General features: G+C 39.6%; 1 protein-coding gene across 8 annotated transcripts in view; it reads left to right on the top strand.

The window, feature by feature from the left end:
• LPP (LIM domain containing preferred translocation partner in lipoma) overlaps positions 1–21452 on the top strand; it is a 682060-nt gene that overhangs the window by 341251 nt on the left and 319357 nt on the right. The gene's annotated exons all lie outside the window — the stretch shown is intronic.

Genomic DNA, 21452 nt, shown 5'->3' with positions numbered 1-21452 from the left:
ATGCTGATACTGTGTGGTAAGATGTAGACTATCCCTGCAGACTGGGACTTTGCTGCTGCTTTTTTGGCTTCTTGGGAATGGAGATAGGAACTGGGTATTATACTGTTGAAAAAGAGAAAAGGTGTGGATAGTGTCATTTTCTCTTCCCATATTCAACTGGGACAAAATGAGGTGCATACTGTGATTTGCTTAAGAAAGAAAAACAGATTTGTCTATGTGTGTGTACTGTCTGCTTACTAATAGTTTTCTCTGAGAGCTAGGGTCAAAGTCGAAATATAGTAGAAACCTCATATATGATACCAAATGGAGTCCAATAAAATAAGAGAGGCAAAAATACCATTTTAAAAGAACAGGGGATCTAATTCTTTGCGGTGCCCATATTTAGAAGATCTGGGTTATTTTGAATTAGTCTCTACCTGCCAGGAAGCCTCAACATTAAGTAACAATGAGGTCGAGGTGGTGGAGCCCTTAGCTGACTCAGAGTTGCATGCCGTGAGTTTGATGACGGGCAATTGATTTTTAGATTGTATATAATTGCATCTAATAACATGTATACCTCCTTCTCCTCTTTAAGAGGGTGATGTTTGTGTTTGTGTCTTATGTGACAAGCATAATAAAGTTAACATTTAATCTTGTTTTGAGCACCATGAAAATGTAACATTTTCAGAGTGGAACTTTAGGTTAAGGCCTACCTTGAATTGAACCTCTACAAAACTTTTGCCCCAAAATGCCCATTTTACTTGTCCCAATGTAAGGGTGTGCTCTGAGTCTGTGGTGTAGGTTAGCTCCCAGCAATGAAATAGGAGGAAGGTAAGCAAGGCAGCTGCTGTCGAGAGTACCCAGGAGAAGCCAGCTCTGCTGGAGCCTAGGGCAGGGAGGGGGGGAGTCTTCTATGGTACCCTGGCCATGGTCCCTGGGGTAACCTTTAGCTGTGATATGTTTGCAAGACCTTGGCTCAGAGATGATTGTGTTTCATTACACTTAGTCACTCCATCCAGGCATTGGTTTCAAAAGAAACTCACAAAGATGCCTGTTGAGCTTCTCCATTTTACAACAGCATCTTAGTGGAAATAATTAGCCTTATGTCCATGCAGACGCACACATCACATTTGCAGAATTAAAGAGCTTTCTTGTTAGGACTGGTTTTCTTATTTCTGTCGTCCTCTCCCACTGTTTAAATATCTATTTTGGTAGCAGCCTTGGTCTCAAACCCCATGGTTCCCTTTATTCCCTTCTTCTTCTTTTTTTTTTTTTTTTTTTTTAATTTAAAAGCAAATAAACAACAAAATACAAATCCGGCTGTATTTTTTACTCGAGATGATTAGATTTTACCATGGCAAGTACATGAGAATATTGTGTTTTAAGAGCAAAAGCTGAGTCTCAGATAAGATATTGTCACTGTTTTGTGCATTTTGCCATCCATTTCCTTTATATGCCAAACTAAAGTATAATGATGATGACGATGGCCTCTTTGGACAGAAGGTTGGAGGTGGTTAATAACCAATCCTACATATCACCATTTGTCATGGTGAGTAACTGGTCTGTCCTCTCCACAAAATACCACATTGGAGTATAACTGCTAAGTTTCCTTTCACAGTGTGCAAGAATTACCAGGAAAGTTATACATCGCCTTTCAGTGAATATATCAACTACAAATATGAAAGTTTAATTTGTTATGTTTCATAGTTTGAACATACATATTCCCAGTTTACATAAAACTACAGACGGGAATTTTATTGAAATAAAAGGTACAAATTGGGCACTTACTGCTGTTGAGCCAGTAAGTATAATTTTCATCTGTAAGTACAGACAGGGCCACTTGTGAACTTTAGAATTTGCCTGTCTGTGAATTTGACCTCTCTGAGGTCCCGGGCCCTCACCCAAACATGCACCTAATCTGTGCTGTCATATTGGGGTTCAAGACCACAGAATAGAACTGGATTATGTTTTGTTGTTCTAAGTCACAAATTACTCAAATATAAAGTAAAAATTTAATAATTGTACCTCACAGAGTATACCTTACAGAGACAGTATAAAAGTGCGTAATGCCTTAAGCTTGAACAGTAAAAATATAATTGTGTTAAATACCAGAGTATGAAGTCCTTGAGGCAAGATTATCTTTTCGTTTCCTGGCAAACAAGAGACATACAAATTCATATGTGCTGAATAAATAAGTAAATATTGTCATCAAATCCAATAATGATGTAAAGACTCACACCCTAGAAATCTGCTAGAGAACCCACTCCGGAATTGATATCGAGTTAGTATATGACATAGTTATAACTGCTTTCTGATTTTTCCATAATTAACAGGTATTTACACCAATAAAAAAAATAGTACAGCTGAGGCAAATGAGTTTTATAAGGACAACTTAATGGTAGCTGCTGAATCAGCTAAAATTTCTACCTTTACCCCTGCACTGCCTTATATCACTTGAAGGCAATGCACTTGGTTGAAAAGATGATATTATTTGGGGTTAAAATTCAATACTATAACTATCCTCTTATTATTGGGTTGATATAAAAATAAATATCAAGTTCTTTTCTGCATCCTGTAAGGAACTGCTGAAAAGAGAAGACCTTCATGTTACTCAGTGTTGCCTGAAACAAAGATCAACACAATCAATGCTTTGAATTCAATGATAGGAGACAAAAAGTTACCTGACTGATGAGCTGATATATGCTTCCTTTTTCTCAGAAAAAAAGCAAAAGTCTGCAGAATTATCATACGACTTTTGCTTGAGACCCTATGATTCATCTCCTTCCTTACCACATTATTTCTGATACCTCCTGACACGATATTTGAAATGATATAAGTGTATGCCAGTTATAAGCTCTTTCACAACTAATTAATTGCCTTAACCTAACTTGTGCCTTTTAAATGGAAATAAACTTTCTATCTATATGTCCCTGTGAACATCCTTAAAAATATGTAAACTTCATACTTATTTTAAAGAGATAATTTAATTCTAAATGGATTCTTTGCTTATATTGATGGTAAACAGTGGATCCATTAAAGTAACATATTCTGCTTGTGTAAGTAAAGTAAAAGAATTAAAGTGGGCTAAAGAGATAGAATATTTATTTGTTCCTTTTAAGAAATGTGGTGTTTCAGAAAGCTTGAAGTACTGGTAGTGAGACATGTAAGCCTGTTAACCGAATCATTTGTAAATTGAATTCCATCTTGATATTGTACTACTTATATGAAAATACTGGAAATTGTTATTTCTCAGGTACTGCTAGAGGTGTAGTAAGGAGTCCCCTTGGCTCTCTCTGCCACCCAGCCTACACAGAGTGCTGTTTTATTTCCTAAATGGCCGATGTTGGATTGATCCTTACCAAGGCAGTCAAAGCCAGGGAACAGATTTTACAAATAGCATCCTGGATGACATAATACTCTATGTAATCCTAATTGTAGGGCACCTTTTCTCATCAGCCAGCCTAGCATAGCTAAAAATTATGTTGCTTTACTTCGTTTATAGGGAAGTCTACTTGTAGATGAGACCTCACAACCAGCGCATGGAGAAACAAAAGAGGGGGGTTCAGGGTGGTGTGCTGGCAGCTGTGTTAGAACAAGTTTCCTGGAGTACCTTCTGAGGGAAAGGTGTGAATGGAGGTGCATCATTCAGCCATCACCTCTCCACTACACTGCATCATATCAATGGAAAAAAGAGAAAGAAACTATAAAATTTATGACCAAAAATGTGAAAATTCCCTGGTGGTCCAGTGGTTAGGACCCTTTGCTTCCACTGCAGGGAGGCACAGGTTCGATCCCTGGTTGGGGAACTAAGATCCCACATGCTGTGAGGGGGCCAATAAATAAATAAATATCCATTCTGAAAAAAAAGAAAAGAAAATCTTCATGGAAACCTGCCATGCATGTGCTGCTGTCTCTGCCTCAAGTTGCTTCGTGGGTGCGTCTGCCCTTAATTTATTAAAAAAAAAAAAAAAAAAAAAGCAAAAACCAAGAAACAAAAATGTGAGGAAAAGACAGATATGTAGCTTGAAAACTGAGACTAGTAAAGGGTGGCTTTTTGAAAAGGGAAATGCGATTTGAGAAGGTGGCCATTGTGTATGTTTTACTAAGAGCTCTCTTATTCATTGATTGGTTTGTTCACTCATTTATTTAGTTTTTTCTTTTGTTCACTGATTATAACTGAACATAAAAGCTCTGTTGAATTGTTGAGTGATATTAAAGAAGACCCAAATAGGTGGAAAGGTATTCGGGTTCTTTGCTTGGAAGATACAATATGGTTAAGGTGGCATGATCCCCAAATTGATCTGCAGATTTAATTCCTGTCAGAATTTTCCAGTTTTCTTCTTTGTAGAGGTTGGCAGGTGAAGTATAAAATTCATATGGAAATTCAAAGGACCCAGAATAGCCAAAACAATTTTGAAGAAAAAAAATGAAGAGGTTTACCCCATTTCAAAACTTAATACAAAGCTACAGGAATCAAGCAGTGTGGTACTGGCATAAAGTATACATATAAGATGATGGAATGGAATTGAGAGTCCAGAAATACACCATTACATTTATAGCAATTGATTTTTGACAGGGATACCAAGATATTCAATGGGGAAAGAATAGTTTTTCCAACAAATAATGCTGGGACAACTGGATATCCACATGTGAAAGAATGAAGTTGGACACCTCCCTCATATCATATACAAAAATTAACTTAAGGTGGATCAAAGACATAAATATCAGGAGTAAAGCTATAAAACTCTTAGAGGAAAACATAGGAGCAATCTTCATGACCTTGGATTAGTCAGTGATACCAAAAGTACAAACGGCTAAAAAATTTTTGATAAATTAGACTTTTTCAAAATTAAACACTTTTGTGCTTCAAATGACACCGTCAAGGAAGTGAATAAACAACCATGGAGTGGGAGAATTCATTTGCAAGTAACATATTTGATAAGAGATTTGTATCTAGAATATATTAAGACTCGTAACAACTCACTAAGAAGAAAAATAATCCAATTAAAAAATGGACAGAGGATCTTAATAGGCATTTCTCCAAAGATATACAAGAAGCTAATATGCATAGGAAAAGATGCTTGACATTATTAGTCATCCAGGAAATAATCAAATCAAAACTACAATGAGATACCACTTTACCCACACTAAGATGGTTATAATACAAAAGACAGACAGTAACACATGTTGGCAATAATGTAGTGAAATTGGAATTGTCATGCGTTGCTGGTTGATTGTAAAATGGTACAGCCACTTTAGAAAAAGTCTAGCAGTTCCTCAAAAGATTAGACATAGAGTTATCATATGATCAAGCAACTGTATTCCTAATTATATACCCAAAAGGATTAAAACATATCCACACAAAAACCTGTCAATGAATGTGCATAGCAGCGTTATTCATAATAGCCAGAAAGTGGAAACAACCTAAACGTCCATCATTTGAAGAATTAATAAACAAAATGTAGTATATCCATAAAATTGAATGTTATTTAATCATAAATTAAATACTGATACATGCTATAACATATATGAATCTTGAAAATTATGCTGTATGAAAGAAGCCAGACACAAAAAACTTCATGTAGCATGATTCTATTTATACGAATAGGCTAATATATATATATAGAAAGATTGGTGGCCACCAGTGACTGAGGAGTGGGGAGAATAGGGAGTGACTACCAGTGGGGACAGTAGTTATTTTGGGAATGATCAAAATAGTCTGGAATTAGATAGTGATATAAATATATTAAGGAACACTGTACATTTTTGAAGAGTGGATTTAGTGGTATGTAAATTATATCTCACTTAAAAGTTTAACAAATAAAGCTCTATATCGAGCAGTGTGCCTGGAATACATAGATAAAATTGTGCATGGCCTCCGCCTTAAAGAAGCTCACAGTCTATTGGGAGAATACAAACCTGACAATTACAGCACAGAGTATACATCCTAAGAAAGAAGCACATTCTATAGAATGCTTCTGGAAGAGGAAGAGGTAGAACTCAGCCTGGATGTTGTGGAAGCTGTCTGTGCTTTCCATCCTTACTTGGATAGGAATCTCTGCAGATAGGAACAGACTTCTATGCAACTCCAGAGAGCAGAGCAAAGCTTAATATTTAGAGGCCAAGAAAGGGAATCGGCAATACAGTATAAGGACAGTACCTTTCTACCAATAAAGACAGTTGAAGTTCAATGCAGGCTGCCTCAGAAAATGGCAAGTTTGCCTTCATTGGAGCTGGTTGAAATGATACTCTGGCATTTACCAAATGAGTTATTTAAACTCTCTAAAACCTCGGTTATTAACCTGAGTTAATAATACATCTCAGAGTTTACATGAGGACCACGTGAAATAATGGGTGTGTGTATAATGTGTGGATACGCTATCTAGCACTTAATGACACTGTTATTACTGTTGCTCTCACCGCCATCATCATTATCAAATGAAGTTTGGCAATAACGCTGGGAAAAGAATTCAGGCAACAGATGGGAGAATTGATTTGAATGATGCTAAGATTTTGTGGTACTCTCATTCTTGGTCACAGGGTTTGGAGTTTTCTGTTCCCTGATATAAAACTTGGAAGGAAAGACAGACCTTGGTCCTATTCCAGGCCCCCAAATTGACTGTTCCTGTGTCTAAGACAAACTACTCAGCCTCAATAATGGTTTTGTGCTGTTTGCTATAATAGCTAGTATAGATGTGTGATTTTTTAAGCACTGTTACTGACAGGAACCTTCAATAACCTTGGAAGATGGTCTTTAACGAATATCAATAGAACTCGGATGAACACTGAGAAGGGCTATAGGTGAAACAGTGTGAGGGTGAAGCAGAAAGAGACTACTTCCTCAGCCTTGCAAAAACATGTCATCTCTTAAAAACAAGCTGGACAACTTGGTTAGACCTCTGGAAACAACTATTTAAGATGTCTTACAAGGTCCAGAATTTCCATGACTGGCCAAAGATATCACTACCTCTCTTTGGGTCTGTTTCAATATCCGTAAACTGGACTTGAGGAATGAGATGATCTCTCATGGTGTTTTTAGCTTTGAGTTGGTATGGCTTTTGCCCTGTATAAAAGAAAAAAACATGTATATATTGATTGTTCTTTCTGTCCTTTTATTATTTCACTATAGAAGATTTTTCTGTACGACTGGTTTGAAGTTTCTGGGAGTCATTATGTGCAACCAGAGGAAAGTGTCTGCAAATTGAAGGGCCAAGTTCATGTTTTTCAAGATAATGTGAACCCAGATTCATGGTGTTCAGGATGATTTGGAACCAGCCTCATAGAATTTAAGATTATTGAAAATGCTGTATATTGTAATGATTAAAATCATAGATTCTTGGACCAGACTGCCTTGAGTTTAAACCCCAGCTCTACCATTTTCTGTGTGACCTGGGATCAGTCAGTTAAGCTTTTTGTACCTCACTTTTTTCATCTCTGTAATGAAGATAGCTATAGTATCCACCTCATAGGACTGTAATGAGATAAATGAGTTACCATGGGTAAAGCACTTAAAACGGTGTTTGGTATACAGTTAGCACCATTTGCAGTAGCAGATCTTATTATTGGGAATTAAATGCTAATGCCTATTTTAAAATTGTCCAAGTTGTCGCTTTTATGTAAAAAAAAGATTGATTTATAAATTTGGTCTGTAATCACGATACAACTCTGAACACATTATCTATCTTATATATAGCGGAAATCGTTCTTACAATATGCCAAAGAGTGTGGGTCTAGCTGTTCCTCAGCTTCTGTCCAGTTCTTTTGGTTATTTTAGTGGCTTCTAATGCATGGATTCTAAAGCCAATGCTAGAGCAAATAACCTTTCATCTGACATATGCATGAATCACCAACATCTATTTCTGTGGATTATAGGGTAATCCCTCTGATAACCAAATAAGGTTCACTTTAAAAACAAAAATCATGGGCTTCCCTGGTGGCGCAGTGGTTGAGAGTCCGCCTGCCGATGCAGGGGACACGGGTTCGTGCCCCGGTCTGGGAAGATCCCACATGCTGCGGAGCGGCTGGGCCCATAAGCCATGGCCGCTGAGCCTGCGCGTCCGGAGCCTGTACTCCGCAACGGGAGAGGCCACAACAGTGAGAGGCCCATGTACCGCAAAAAACAAAAAAAATCATGATTCATAGATTATGATCTTGTCACAATTTAATGAGCCTAATATTGGACCATTGGTATAGTTTATTCTCATTGTGTATCACCTGCACAGAGACTAAAGCGCAGACAGCTGTGGTCAAGTTACTCTTCTTCTGGATGCCCTGGCAGGTTTGTCGAGAAGAGTGCTGGCCTCCGCTCTCTGAATTTCTGTTGCAGTAGATCTGCAGTGATTCTCAAGAGTTCGTATTTCTAAGAAGTTCCCAGATGGTGCTGATGTTGGGACCATACTTTGAGAACCCTTTAAAGCAAACTTTGATTTGTCAGTCAAATGTTTTATAAGCAGCATCCTTTCCCTCCTTTGTCTCACCTCTACAGCTGTACTCTCCGAAGGCTCGCTCTAGTGTCAGTAGTGGACACTAGCCTAATGTCTTCATTTTCTGGAGGAGGAAACCCAAACTCAGAAGTATTTCCCCCTGGTTACACAGTAAATTGACGGAATCTGGAAGATTTTTGTTTTTAATTGAGAATGATTTGCATCTCTAATTCTTAGACTAAGCATTTAGATTTAGAAAACTAGCATTCCAATTCCAGCTCTGCCATGTTAGGAAGTATGAATTTTAGTTGCTTTATCTCTCTGAACCTCATTTTCTTCATCCACGATATGAATACCTCCTCTGCTTACCATATATGGTTTTGTGAGAAGTAAATGACATACTGTGCATTAAAGTGCTTTGTAAATTATGAAGTGCTATACAAATATTTTTCAAACTCATTCCAGTTTTCAGATGCAATATCATGTTAAACATAATATATTTTATGATAGGCACATCATTCTCTCACTCATCTAGGGTAAATATTGACGTTTGTAACAGATTTTGGGAGGAAGTAGTACATTATAAACCTGTCACCTTTTGCATAGAATTTTTTTCATTTCCTTCCAACATTGATTTCTCTCCTAGTCTGCTTTTAAAACTAAGCAATTAGAAATTGTCATTTAGCTATTTATGCATCTGAATACTTACATATATGTGAGATGTTGTCATACACATATGCATGTACTATGAATTTTTCTCCTAGTATCCTTTTATGTAAGATACCTGCAAGTCACATTTATTAAGAATGAAATATGTGAATTGCTATTTTGCTTGAAATGAATCTTTTTTTTTTTTTTGCATTTGCGTTGGAAACAGAACTGAATTGAGCTAACAGAAATGGATTCTGCTCCCAGTTCTGCAATTAACAGGTTGTGTAAAGTCAGTCAATTCCTCTGTCTAAGGCTCAGGTCCCCATTTGTAAATGAGGCCAGATCTTACTCATTCCTTCCACTCATAGTGTCTATGGTATTAGAGTTATAAGGCAGCTTTTAAATGATATTTATCACCTTCTTGAGAAACTCTGAACAGAGTGTCCACATTGACCTGGATCTATTCTAATAGTATATTTTCCTTTTCATGCCTCAGGCCTAACTGCTGTTTGCATTTCATATGATGCAATATAACTCCACCATCCCTTTCCTTCAGGGTCTGACTGGGTTTCCTAGGGCTGTGATTCTGTTGGTATGATTGAAAATGTAACAAGACTGTGTCTTGTTTTGGATCCCCTGAGATAGAGATGCTGGGTGGTGTGGGTGGAGAAAAGGCTTTCATGTTTTTAGTGAGTTTTTCCCTTCAGTGACATTCGGAGGATCTCCCTTATTATTAATGCATAGTAAAAAGTATTAGTTCCCTATTGCTGTGCAACAGATTGCTTAAAACTCTAGCAGCTTAAAAACAGCACACACTCTCACATTACTTTTGTGGGCCAGGAATCTGGACACAGCTTAGTTGGACCATCAGTTCACAGTCTCTCCCAAGTCTGCAATAAGTGTATTGGCCCCAGAGTCTACAGTCTCATCTGAAGGCTCGATTGGGGAATGATCTGCTTCCAAGCCCAGCTGGTTGTTGTCAATGGTTCAGTTTCTCCTGGGTTGTTGAACTGAGAGAGCCTTAGTTTCTAGCTGGCTGTTGGCTGGGGACTGCTCTCAGCTCCTGGTCGTGTGCAGCTCTCCAACATGGCAGCTCATTACATCAAAGCATGGAATCTGAGATGGCAAAAGGTAGAGGCTGCCCACCAGATATAAGTCGTAATCATGTGAAACCTAATTGTGAAAGTGATATCCCATCACATATACCACATTCTGTTGGTTAGAAGTAAGTGACTGGGATCAGACCACACTCAGAGTGAGGAGATTATGCAAGGCTGTGAACACCAGGAGGCAGGGATCACTAGGGGCCATCCTAGAAACCTGCCTACCATAGGAGAGGGTGAAGTAAGACTTCTTGTGCACAGGGATTTAACACAAACGTGAATTTGCTTGTGGAATCTGGTGGATGTGTGAGTCAACGACAGAGGAGGCAGGTAGGATATCAAGAGAAGAATCCAATCTGGAAGGAATAAGAGGTAATGAAAGGCTCTAACAGGTGTAGGAGGATTTCTACTCTCTGAGAATATTCGAGCTGTGTGGGGTTTTAGAGGTCTTTTGATCTAAACACTTCATTTTCTCAAGGACTCCAAAGCTCATAGAGGGCCTTGCTCAGGCCACAGGGGTTGTAACTGAGCCAATAGTTGGATCAAGTCTTCAAACCTCTTTGTCCAGATTGTCAGCATGATATAATGCAAACAGCTCTGGATTTGGGGTAAAAAAGATGTGGCTTCATGATTTTTCATTTGCCTCTGAGTAGCTGTGTGACCTTGATTGATTTACTTTCTTAAGATACGGTTACTCAGTTGGTAACATGGAGCTATCATTTGTCATGTATACTTATTTATGTGTGATGAACACATTGACTATTGTTTGTGAAAATTCCTTATGACCTATAACAGCCTTTTAGAAAAAACTATGTTTTTGTTGAAACAAGTGATGTGCATAAAACAAACACCCCCTTTTCCCAGAAACGGTGAATATCAGTTCATAAAAATACAGATAATTTTATCTACTTCTAGATCTGCATCAGCCATCTATTGGTACATGATAAACTACCCCAAACATAGTATTGTTTATTTTGCTCACAAATCTATAATTTTGGTACTGCTCCATGAGGATTGTTTATCTCTGTTCTGTGAAATATGGCTGGGTGGCTTGACTTGGGGGTGGAACATTCACTTTCAAGATATGTGACTATTGGTTGGCAGGTTGGTGCTGGGAGCTTGGCTAGAGCTGTGCATCAGGGATCATGGTTTCTCCCCATGTGGATACCTCCACACACTACTTGGGCTTCCTTATAACATGGTGGTTGAGTTGCGAGAGTGAATATCCCAAGAGAACAAGGTGGAAGTGCATGCATTTTTATGACCTAGTTTTAGAAGTCACGTATAGTGTCACTTCCACTGTACACTGTTGGTTAAGATAGATAGTCACAAAGACTCACTAGGTTCAAGGGCAAGGGACATAGACTCCACCTTTTTTTTTCTTCTTCCCCCTGTACGTGGGCCTCTCACTGTTGTGGCCTCTCCCGTTGCGGCGCACAGGCTCTGGACGCGCAGGCTCAGCGGCCATGGCTCACGGGCCCAGCCTCTCCGCGGCATGTGGGATCTTCCCGGACCGGGGCACAAACCCGTGTCCCCTGCATCGGCAGGCGGACTCTCAACCACTGCGCCACCAGGGAAGCCCCTGGAGCCCATACTTTTAACCACACTACCTGAACACTTCTGTGTTTTTATCTATATCTCAGATCCTTCTCCATACCATGCTCTTGCCCACACCTTTTCCATCCCCATCTCCCTCTATCTACCTTAAAAAGAGTGGATAGTTGGAGAAGCAGTATTAATAGGGAGGAATCACATGCAGGAGCAGTGCTGCCTTTGAAGTGATGGGTCTAAGCCTGTCACCAGGTGCTCCAGGGACCAAAGCTAGGAGGCCCCAAGAAAAGAAACAACATGCCGTTGGTTCCATCCAGAGATTGCAGTGGTCATGAGGATTTTGCCTTTAATTTATAAAGACACATGGGAGTCTGGGGCAAGCCAGGGAGAGCAGCTGAGTAAGAAGAGACAGATGAGAAGAGAAAATGGACAACAGGGGACAATATTGGAAAACTAAAGAAATTGAGGGGCATCTATCCTTGTCCCACCAAAGCTCAGCTACTTGGTATTCTGCCTGGTGACCTATCCAGCAAACTAAATCCTATATTGGAATTGGTTTCTATGTTGGAAGTTTTATTAAAGTCTAGCCCCAAATTGAGAAAATTATAGCTAATTATGTATTAATTTGTATCAGTTTTTAAAACTTATTTATTCATCAAATCGTATCACTTCTTTATTCAACCAACAACTGTTAAGCCCATGCTGAGTACAGGATGCTGCAGTTTAAAATCAAGGGGATCACAGTTCTTACTTCTTACCCATCCCACAAGGGACTTCTAGTGTAGGAAACAGATGCCTAAACAGATAACAAGGGTATATAACTAATGCAGTGAACAAAACTTTATGGATTCATAGAGGAAGATGCTCCAGTCCCCTCCTGGAGAGGTCAGAGGAGGCTTTCCAGAGGTGGCATTTACGTAGATATATTAAGGAACTGGAAATAGTTCAGCCTGGTTGGAACTCAGGGTGCGTAGGGCAGATGTCATGGCATATGCCTGGAAAGGAAGGCAGGTAAACGTTTCTGCAAATGCATTCCCTCATTCTGTCTTCCTGTCTGCCTTATAGACACAGTGATGACTCAGGACCGGGAATCTCAGGCAACAGACAACAAACATACACAGTGTTAACATTTCTCTGTGATCCCTCTATCTATCTGTCCTCAGTGCAAATACCTCATTGCCAATGACTCACCTAAACGCTGTCAGGATGGGGGCTAGAAATTCATGTGTCCCATCAGGGTAAAATCACACCAGTCATAAGTCACTGGAGCCACTAGGATCAGCCTCTCCTCTCACATCCCTTCTTTATAAAGCTGCTGGGCCTGTCTGTAGCAGTGTCCTGTGGTAACAGTCATATTTTGGAAGGGCTTCACTGCACAAAAATCACATTTACTGTACAATGTCTTTTTGATCATTTAGCACATATAGGTTGTTAATCCATCTAACATAAGATGAAATTTAGGTCCAGAAATATGAAATGTCTTGCCTTAATTCTCACGAAAAGAAGACTGGAGAAATCATTGCTTAAATCCATATCCTCTGTCTCCAAGTCCCAACACATTTCTAGTACATCAGTGGTCCCCCATGGTGCGATCTCTGTTCAAATGAGCTCTGAGTGGGAACTCGGTATATAAAATGGCTAAAGTGAAACAGCTCTGGTTAAAATACGGCATTGGGACTCTGGAGCATTGCTGAGTGTTATCCTGCTCACTCCAGATGCTGCCCTGAGGCATCTCCATCTGTAATGTGAAAACCAGTCCCATTGCACTGTGCTAATTCTTCATGTCCTTCCCTGGAGCCCTCAGGAAAAACCAAATGATCATTTTGCTTCTGAGGGTGGGATTAACAAGGGGCACGAGTCACTCACTGCCCATGTGGGGTCAGATCACACCACTGATCCTACTATGAGTTCCTGTGGCTCAAAGCCCAGCCCATGAGAGAGTACAAGAACCAGAAGATGATGAAGGCAGTTTGGTGCAGTGGGCAGAGCATGTGAATTCTTATCTTAATTCTCCCCCTAACTTGCTGAGGGATTTTTAGCAGACAATCTATTTCTCTTCTCTTGTGCCAGCATTTCAATTCACAGATGAAGGATTTGGATTCCTAGTCCCCTCGGGTTCTGTTAGAAAATATTCCATGAGGCCTTCATTCCTTGAGGAAGACACATAGCTTGTCCTACCTCAGACCCCAAAAGGATCAACCCTAGTGCTTCCCACTCCCTTTCATGACGTCCTATGGTAGATACTTCAGAAGTGTCATGTTTCATGGATAGAGAGAGCTTGGCCTGCTGAGTTGGATAAATTATCATCATGTAGGAATTAAGTACTTACTCACTTTTTGTCCATGTGTTGGTTCATTGGGTTCAAACATTTCATTAGACTTCCTGCCGTATATTGCTGCCTTGAATGTGGGGATAATAAATGAGGAAATCCTGGGGGTGAAGAAGAGGGAGGGGAAAGGCAGAAAAGGAGAAGGGCTATGAATGTAAAAATTGCCAGCCACTGTATCTCTTGTCCTACAAGAATCAGGACAGATTTGACTCAGATCTAAAAAGCAGGAAGGAGGCAAGGTAGACACCAGGAGGGGCATGGATGGTATTGATGGCAGAGCCCTTTGTAAAAGGCTACATATTTCACCTTTCCTCTGTCCAATACTACAATGTGGGAAGGGTCCTTGGAAGTCTTCTGGATCAAGCCCCTCAATCTTAAAGAGGAGGGCAACCAGTCCTGAGCTGGAGACTGACGTGCCCACTCACAATGCTGCCGCACACTCCTTTCACAGGGCAGTTTGTAGAGAATGGCCTCCACTGGAAAGCGGTGGGTGCAGGGGCCAGGTGGTCCTAAGATGTCCCAGAAAACTGTGGGTCCATCTAAATAGTCATTAAGAGGTGCTTGGTGCTAGGGGTGAGACCTAACTGAGAAGAAGTAAAGACTCCCACAGGAATGGCAGGAAAAGAAAACCACGAGCTTAATATTTTGATAACAACAGGTGCCACTCTCATTTCTGGAATGTACTTAACGTGTTTAGAGCCCTTGAACTTATGAAAATATGTATGAGATGTTCCAATACAAAACAGTTTCCCATATAAGCTGGATGCTGGTGGACAGTTTAAGAGAAGTCTTTGTTTTGTTTTACTCATTAATGATTCCATTTTTGTTTTGTTTTTTTGACTTGGAACATAAAATATGGCAGTACTGGAATATACTATCTCCCCTCATATATTAAAGCTCCATATTATTTTTTAAAAATCCAAGAAAGATATAAATTGATGAGGCCTCACTGTGGTAATTCTACCTCTCCAAATCCTTTTTTCTGATGCCATGGACACCATCTGAAGACATTAGAGGATGTCGACTTGACTGGTATCTCAGAAACCTGCAAACAGTGGTTTTTAAAAAATAATTTTATGTAGTCTGTGTATCTTTCGTAGCTCCAAGCCGGATTACCAGACAATTCTGCTTTATAACAGTGGTCTGGCTTTACCACTGAAGGCTATAGCATTTTGCTTTATCTCATCATCTCCAAGTATAGCATGTGAGGTGAAGAAAAGACTGATAAACCCAATACATATAAACTCAGCTTACCTGAGACTAAAGATCACAGAGGCCTCCACCACCACGCATTTCCTTTTCTTTATGGGGGGAATGAAGTTCTTCATTAACAATTAAGTTTATATTCTTATGACCGCCTCACAGCCTTTTCCTGAAGTGGGTAAGAAACATCTGAGCACAGGCTCACACGTTTATGCTCGTTCCCTGTCCAGCAATCTCTGAGTAGAAAAGTCCTTAGAGTGGAAAGATAGATTTGGAAACTTAATCTAAAGATGTGTCATTATTGTGCTATGAGATGTCTAACTGCCCTTCTGCTTTTCTTTTTTTAAACGAACACAGGATATGCGTTTCTAAAGTGTTATCTGTCAAGGCCTTTATTTTTATTTGTAAACTAGCTTCTTCCCATCTACCTGACCCTGAGTTCTTTAATTTTTCCTTCACCCCTTTCCTAGCTTTCCCAACACTACATGCACACAAGCATACGCACATTCACTTATATCCCCATACTTACACATTTATACAAACACATCATATACACACCTACACTTATGCAGCATACATGTGCATATAGAATTATGTGCACACAGTCACACACAGACATACATATGTGCAACACACACCCCTCTACACTTAACATGCCTATGCACACACCTTACACATATAACAGAGACGCACACACAGATACCCATACATTCTGAGCACTACTTAGAAGTGTGATCTTTACTGTCTGAAGACGTAATAGTCATGGTCTGCTAAATGTTTTGCATGCATCATCTTGTTTCATGTTTATACTTAAGAGGTGGTACTAAGTGGTATCCCAGTTGAACAGAGGAGGAAACTGAGGTGTGAGAGGGGGTTAAGTAAGTTTTCCAGAGTCACACAGCCCATGACTGTGTAAGCAGGAATTACAGCGGTGGCTGTCTGATTCCAAAGCCCATGCTTCTATCTACTACACAATGGTACTCTGAGGTAGTCCTGAGAAAAGATTTGGCCACTTGAAAGACTCTTCAAAAATAAATCAGAATTATTTGCACATTGAGATTTATATCAAGTAACTTTTCCAGACAGGGAGGTGACCTGTTATGGTAGGAATAGATCTGGACTGGAAATCAGAACATCTAGGTCCTTATCACTTTCTCTGTCTCTTTCTGGTGATTTTGGGCAGGTACATTATGGGAAAATAATTCAGCTTGTAACCGCATAGAGGTGTAATTAAGCTCTGTTGAGATGGTCCCATAAGAGGTCTGTTGGAAAACACGCAAAATTATCTGCATTTGTGGTATGGCTATTTTTGTCCCCTTACCTCTCACACCATCTTCTGCTATTGACCTTGTTGCCTAGTTGTTTGCCTGGGAGTGGGGAGGTGGGGGAAGCCATGTCAGATCTCATCAGTGGCCTCTTGTTTATTCTAGCAAACACTTGGACTGGCTTCACTATTACCTCATTGCAGGGATATTCAGAGCCAAGACACAGCTTTTAGCTGTTGTGTACAGTTCCACTCCCTGCAAGAACCAGTATCTTAGGCTCATTCAGCAGTATCTTTTCCAAAGCACTGCCACATATATGTTGCACTTTACTATAACTGAGAACACTGAGACATATCACTGGCTTAAATTTACAGAGTATTTAGAATATTTAGAAGATAGGGGATTTAGTAAAATAGGATTTATGCTTACCAGTCAAGTTGTCTTTTCATTAGTTCATCATTCCTACCTTGGAAGTTGATGAACACATGGAGGTTCAAGGTTGGTGTGCATTAAAATACTAGTGCTAAATTTTCATTGCTACTTTTGTGGAAAGTAATGTTTGTGACCTCTGTCACTGTATTTACATCATCACTTGCACGCTGGTCATGAAGCTTTCCTGAACTTCGTGTAGGTCTCCGATGATGTATTGATAGTATATTGACAAGGTACTTCTATGGTAAAAGAAAAGGGATGTTGTTTTGGTGTTAATGTGACCAAGGTAATTCAAAGGCAGTCTTAACTTTATCGGAATCTTAACAGAACTCCTTCTCCCCATTTGACACTCTCCACAACGTTTTAAATTGAAAAAATCCTCTGTTATAAATAGTGATTTGTGCAAAGTTTTAAAAGTATAACTCAAGATAGGGCAGAATAAGAAATCAAATAAACAAAAGCTAGCAGTGCAACAGTTTTTGAAAAATAAGACAAACAAACCAGGTTTTGGGGTATTAACCATAGTGGCTAAGCCCTAAGCACTCATTTCTTTTTGGTAATTGAGATCTTTATAAAGCACAGATCAGCTAGTCCATTGCACTTACAGGCTTTAGGTTACTGGAGAGTTGGCCAGGAAGGCTGCTGGTTAGAGGTGGTAAGAAACATAGATCATGGTGAGAAAAGTTGTAGGAATGAATATCCCTTATTTCTAGAATGGAGACAATGTAGCTGTGCTTCTTAACTCATGGGGTTGTGTGTTAAATGAGATGATATCAATGAAAGACATAATAAATATGTCTCCAAATATTAGTTGGTGTCCATGGATCTTTTGACAAAGTTTCTCCTTATGATCCTTAGGGAGCTTGTTGTAGCTACAGTAAGAACCTGGATCATAGGATATTTTCAGTAAGAATTGTATAAGTTTCTACATAGTGAAGTAATATCAAACTTAATAATAAACCTAGTTGTTTATAGAATATCTAATATTTCCAAATATTTAAAAAACATATTGGCCTCTCATCAAACTAACAGATATGTATGGAACAGATACTATGTTAGTCACCAGGCTGTAGAAAAGAAACCTTCCCTTTAGAAACTTACCTTTTAGTAGGGAAACTATTACATATACAGTAACAGAGAATAGAGAGGCACTTTGGTCCATAAGAGGTGAATGGAGAATGTACAGCTTATGGGTGTTGGGAGGTGAGAGGGATGGTGGTGGCTGTTGAAGGGTCACTTTCTGCCAGGGACATTGTTGAAAAAAATCAACACTGAAAAAAATCATGTTTGAGTCTGGCCTTTATTTATTTAACTGATCAACTGTGAGCATTCAGTGATACTGGTTGTAGTGCTGCTGTAGGAGCAGAGATCTCTAGCATAAGCAATTTCAAGAAACCCTGAGCAGTTTAGCTTTTCATTTGGAGTAGGATACAAGGAGGAAGGAATGGTAAAAGTTCAGATTAGAAAGATGTGATTCCATCATGAAGGTCCTTGCAAGTCAGGTGGAAAAACTCGTGCAAATAGTTTGAATATTCACTGATTCACTGAAAGAAAATTACATTGTATCCATGGGGACTTCCCATCCCTGAGCTTCAATTTGCTCATCTATCAAATGAGAGTCTTTACTTTCTAACTTCTAAGTTGTGACTCTGATCTCTGACGTTTCGTAACTCCTTGAATTATTAAATCTTAATCTCCCACTGAGAATTATTTATTCAGTACATATTTATAATAGAACTGCGGTGGTTCTACAGTAGATCTATAGCACCCTGTGCTAGGTCCCAGGGGCCCAGCACTGAATAAACTCAAGTTATGAGAGGTCCAGTGGGAACTGGGGTTGGGAGAATAGTCATGTGTTTCTGATTTAAATATTATCTGGAAAACTCTATGAGAAGTAAGTAGAGGATTCTGTAAGCACCATTACCTGCTCAGGAAACATTATGGGCAAAGGCCAGAAAGAGGACATGAGCTTGGTATATGTATTAGTTTTCTATTATTGCTGTAACAAAATATCATGAACTTGGTGACTTAAAACAACACAGTTCTCTATTATCTTATAGGTCTGTAGTTCAGAGGTCCAGTACAGGTCTCGTTGGCTAAAAGGAAGGTGTTGGCTAAAAGAACTGCATTCTTTTCTGGAGGTTCTAGGGGAGAATCACTTTCCTTGCCTTTTCCAGCTTGTAGAGGACACTGTAATTTTGGCTTGTGGCCTATTTTTCTCAAAAGGAAATTCCAGTTCCTTTCAAAGCCAGCAACATTCCACCTCTTCGACCATTCTTCTATAGCTATGTCTCCCTCTGACCACAGCTCAGAAAGGTTCCCTGCTTTTAAGAAGTCATGTGATTAGGTATGGGCCAGCTGGATAATCCAGGATAATCTCTTCATTTCAGGATCTTTCATCTTAATCACACCTGCAAAGTCTCTTTTGCCAAACAAAGTAATGTTTTCACAGGTTCCAGGAAATCAGAGTGTGGATATCTACAGGGGAACCATGATTCTGTCAACCATAGTCTTTTTATGGGAATGTAAATAATTACACATTGTTAATAATATATAGAGAGTGAGGATATAAATGAGAAGAGCTGAAGTAGCCAGATCATGAAGTGTGTTTTGTGCCTTATGTAGGGTTCTAAAGTAACCTGATGGCAACAGAGAGCTAGTCAATTCTTTTTAGTTCAAGGATATTTAATCTATAATGAAGTTAAGCTATTGAAGTAAGAAGTTCAGTGGTACCCAACAATCCTTTGCATTTATTTCTATGGGAAAATTAAGTCTATTTTTGAACTCAGTATCCTGGGACATATTTTGTGTCCTGTGCATAGTATTACGTTCCCCATTCCTTTGTACCATGTTCTTCTCTACCCTCTCTCCCTACTTAGTTTTTCTGGAGCCTGAAGGAATGCCATTCATGGTCTCTGACTTGTTGGGTGAAAAGTTCAGGATGGCTTTCATCGGGCAAAGGTGTCTCAGATTTTGGAAACTGGAACTTGGTAGCAGCAAGGGGTGCTTCGGTGGACAAAGAGATGCCTGTTCCTCGGAACAGTGGTACGTAGAACTCGTGCTTCCTGGAGCTGACAGAGCCTGAGTGAGGAGGTGGATGGCCTCTTCATATATTCAACCCAGGAGCAACCCCCAGCTTTCTCTTGGATCCCCAAGGAACAGATCTAGGAAGTCTAATGAGAGAATTGGCACTGCTCCCCTCTGCCTTTAATGTAAAAGTGGGCAGTTAACTTGTATACTCGTTCAGGAATGATTCGTAATCCTGAGGAGGAATTGCTGAGTAGAAGGAGCCTGGTAAATTCAAAGATTCTCCTGATGGAACAGGGAAGTTGAGATTTATTGTTCAGTCAGTTCCAATTGCCCTGTTGTCTTGCAGAGGAAAGCAGCTAAACAGGATGTTGGCTTGTGATACTACCAAGGGGGGATCAACCTCAAAGGACATGGTGTCAGAGCCGTGTTCAATGCCTGATCACCTAGCAAGTGAGTCACTTGTGAGATGATGCCTTAACACAGATAGAATCAGGGTACCCACATTATATCTGATCGCGGAAATGTTGATGCAGAAGAGCAAACTGGCTTTGATGTTCATGAGATTGCAGGCTAGGGAACAAAGAGAAGGTTGCATTTTTAAAGGTCATCTCTATTACTTATGAGGAAACGCATTTTATGCTTATGTGAGACTGCATATCGAGAATGGGAAATGAGCATATTTGAAGGGAAACTGCAAGTTGTTTTCCCGTGTGTGAATTTCACGTGCATGCATGTGTGTGTGTAGGTGTGTGTATCTGGAAGAGTTTAGCATCCTGAATACTTGTTCCTTCTATGCTGTAGTTGATAATGTCTAACATCCACTGTGGTGCATGGAGTGGAAGAAGCTTCTATCTTCCACTTTAGATGTTAATTATGTCTTTTTTCAGAGAAGGCATGGAATTTCAAATGTGACTTCTTTCCTAATTTGCAAGTAGAGTTGACAACAGTGAACTGATCTTCTCTACCCGAACTCAGAAGGGCTATCTGTTGAACAAGTAGTAGTTGAATTTCATACCAAACTACAAAACATTAGATACTTGAGGTGAATTGTTCTTTATTTGGATGAACGAGGAGAGCCCACAGGGCTGAAGCTGCTTGTCTGAGGTCATGCGGTAGGTCAGTAGCACCGCCAAGGCTGGAGCCATCATCACCTGACTCCCCGTTACTTTCTTTCTGGTCCAGCACAGCTGCCTCCCAAGTTTAATAGTCTATGACTCACAGTCCAAATCTATGGTGACATATAATATGTTACTTTGATTCTAAATCAACAAGCCACTTTTAGAAGTGCTTACACTGCTGCCTTACTTTTTACGCTATTGGATTCTTCAAGTTGAGTCTTATTTCTAGAACCCCTATAAGAGTAACAGGAGGAGCCATGTATTCAGGATCATTTCAAATATGTATTGAACACTTGTTGGGTGACAAGTCTCTTCTAGAGGCTGAGGGTGCAGCTATGAATAAAACAGTGTATTTCCTCAAACAGTTC

Source organism: Monodon monoceros, unplaced genomic scaffold (genome assembly GCF_005190385.1).
Source record: "Monodon monoceros isolate NGI ecotype Baffin Bay Population unplaced genomic scaffold, NGI_Narwhal_1 Super_Scaffold_11, whole genome shotgun sequence".
In the NCBI taxonomy this organism is placed as follows: Eukaryota; Metazoa; Chordata; class Mammalia; order Artiodactyla; family Monodontidae; genus Monodon; species Monodon monoceros.
This window is presented reverse-complemented; position numbering and strand designations above follow the sequence as displayed.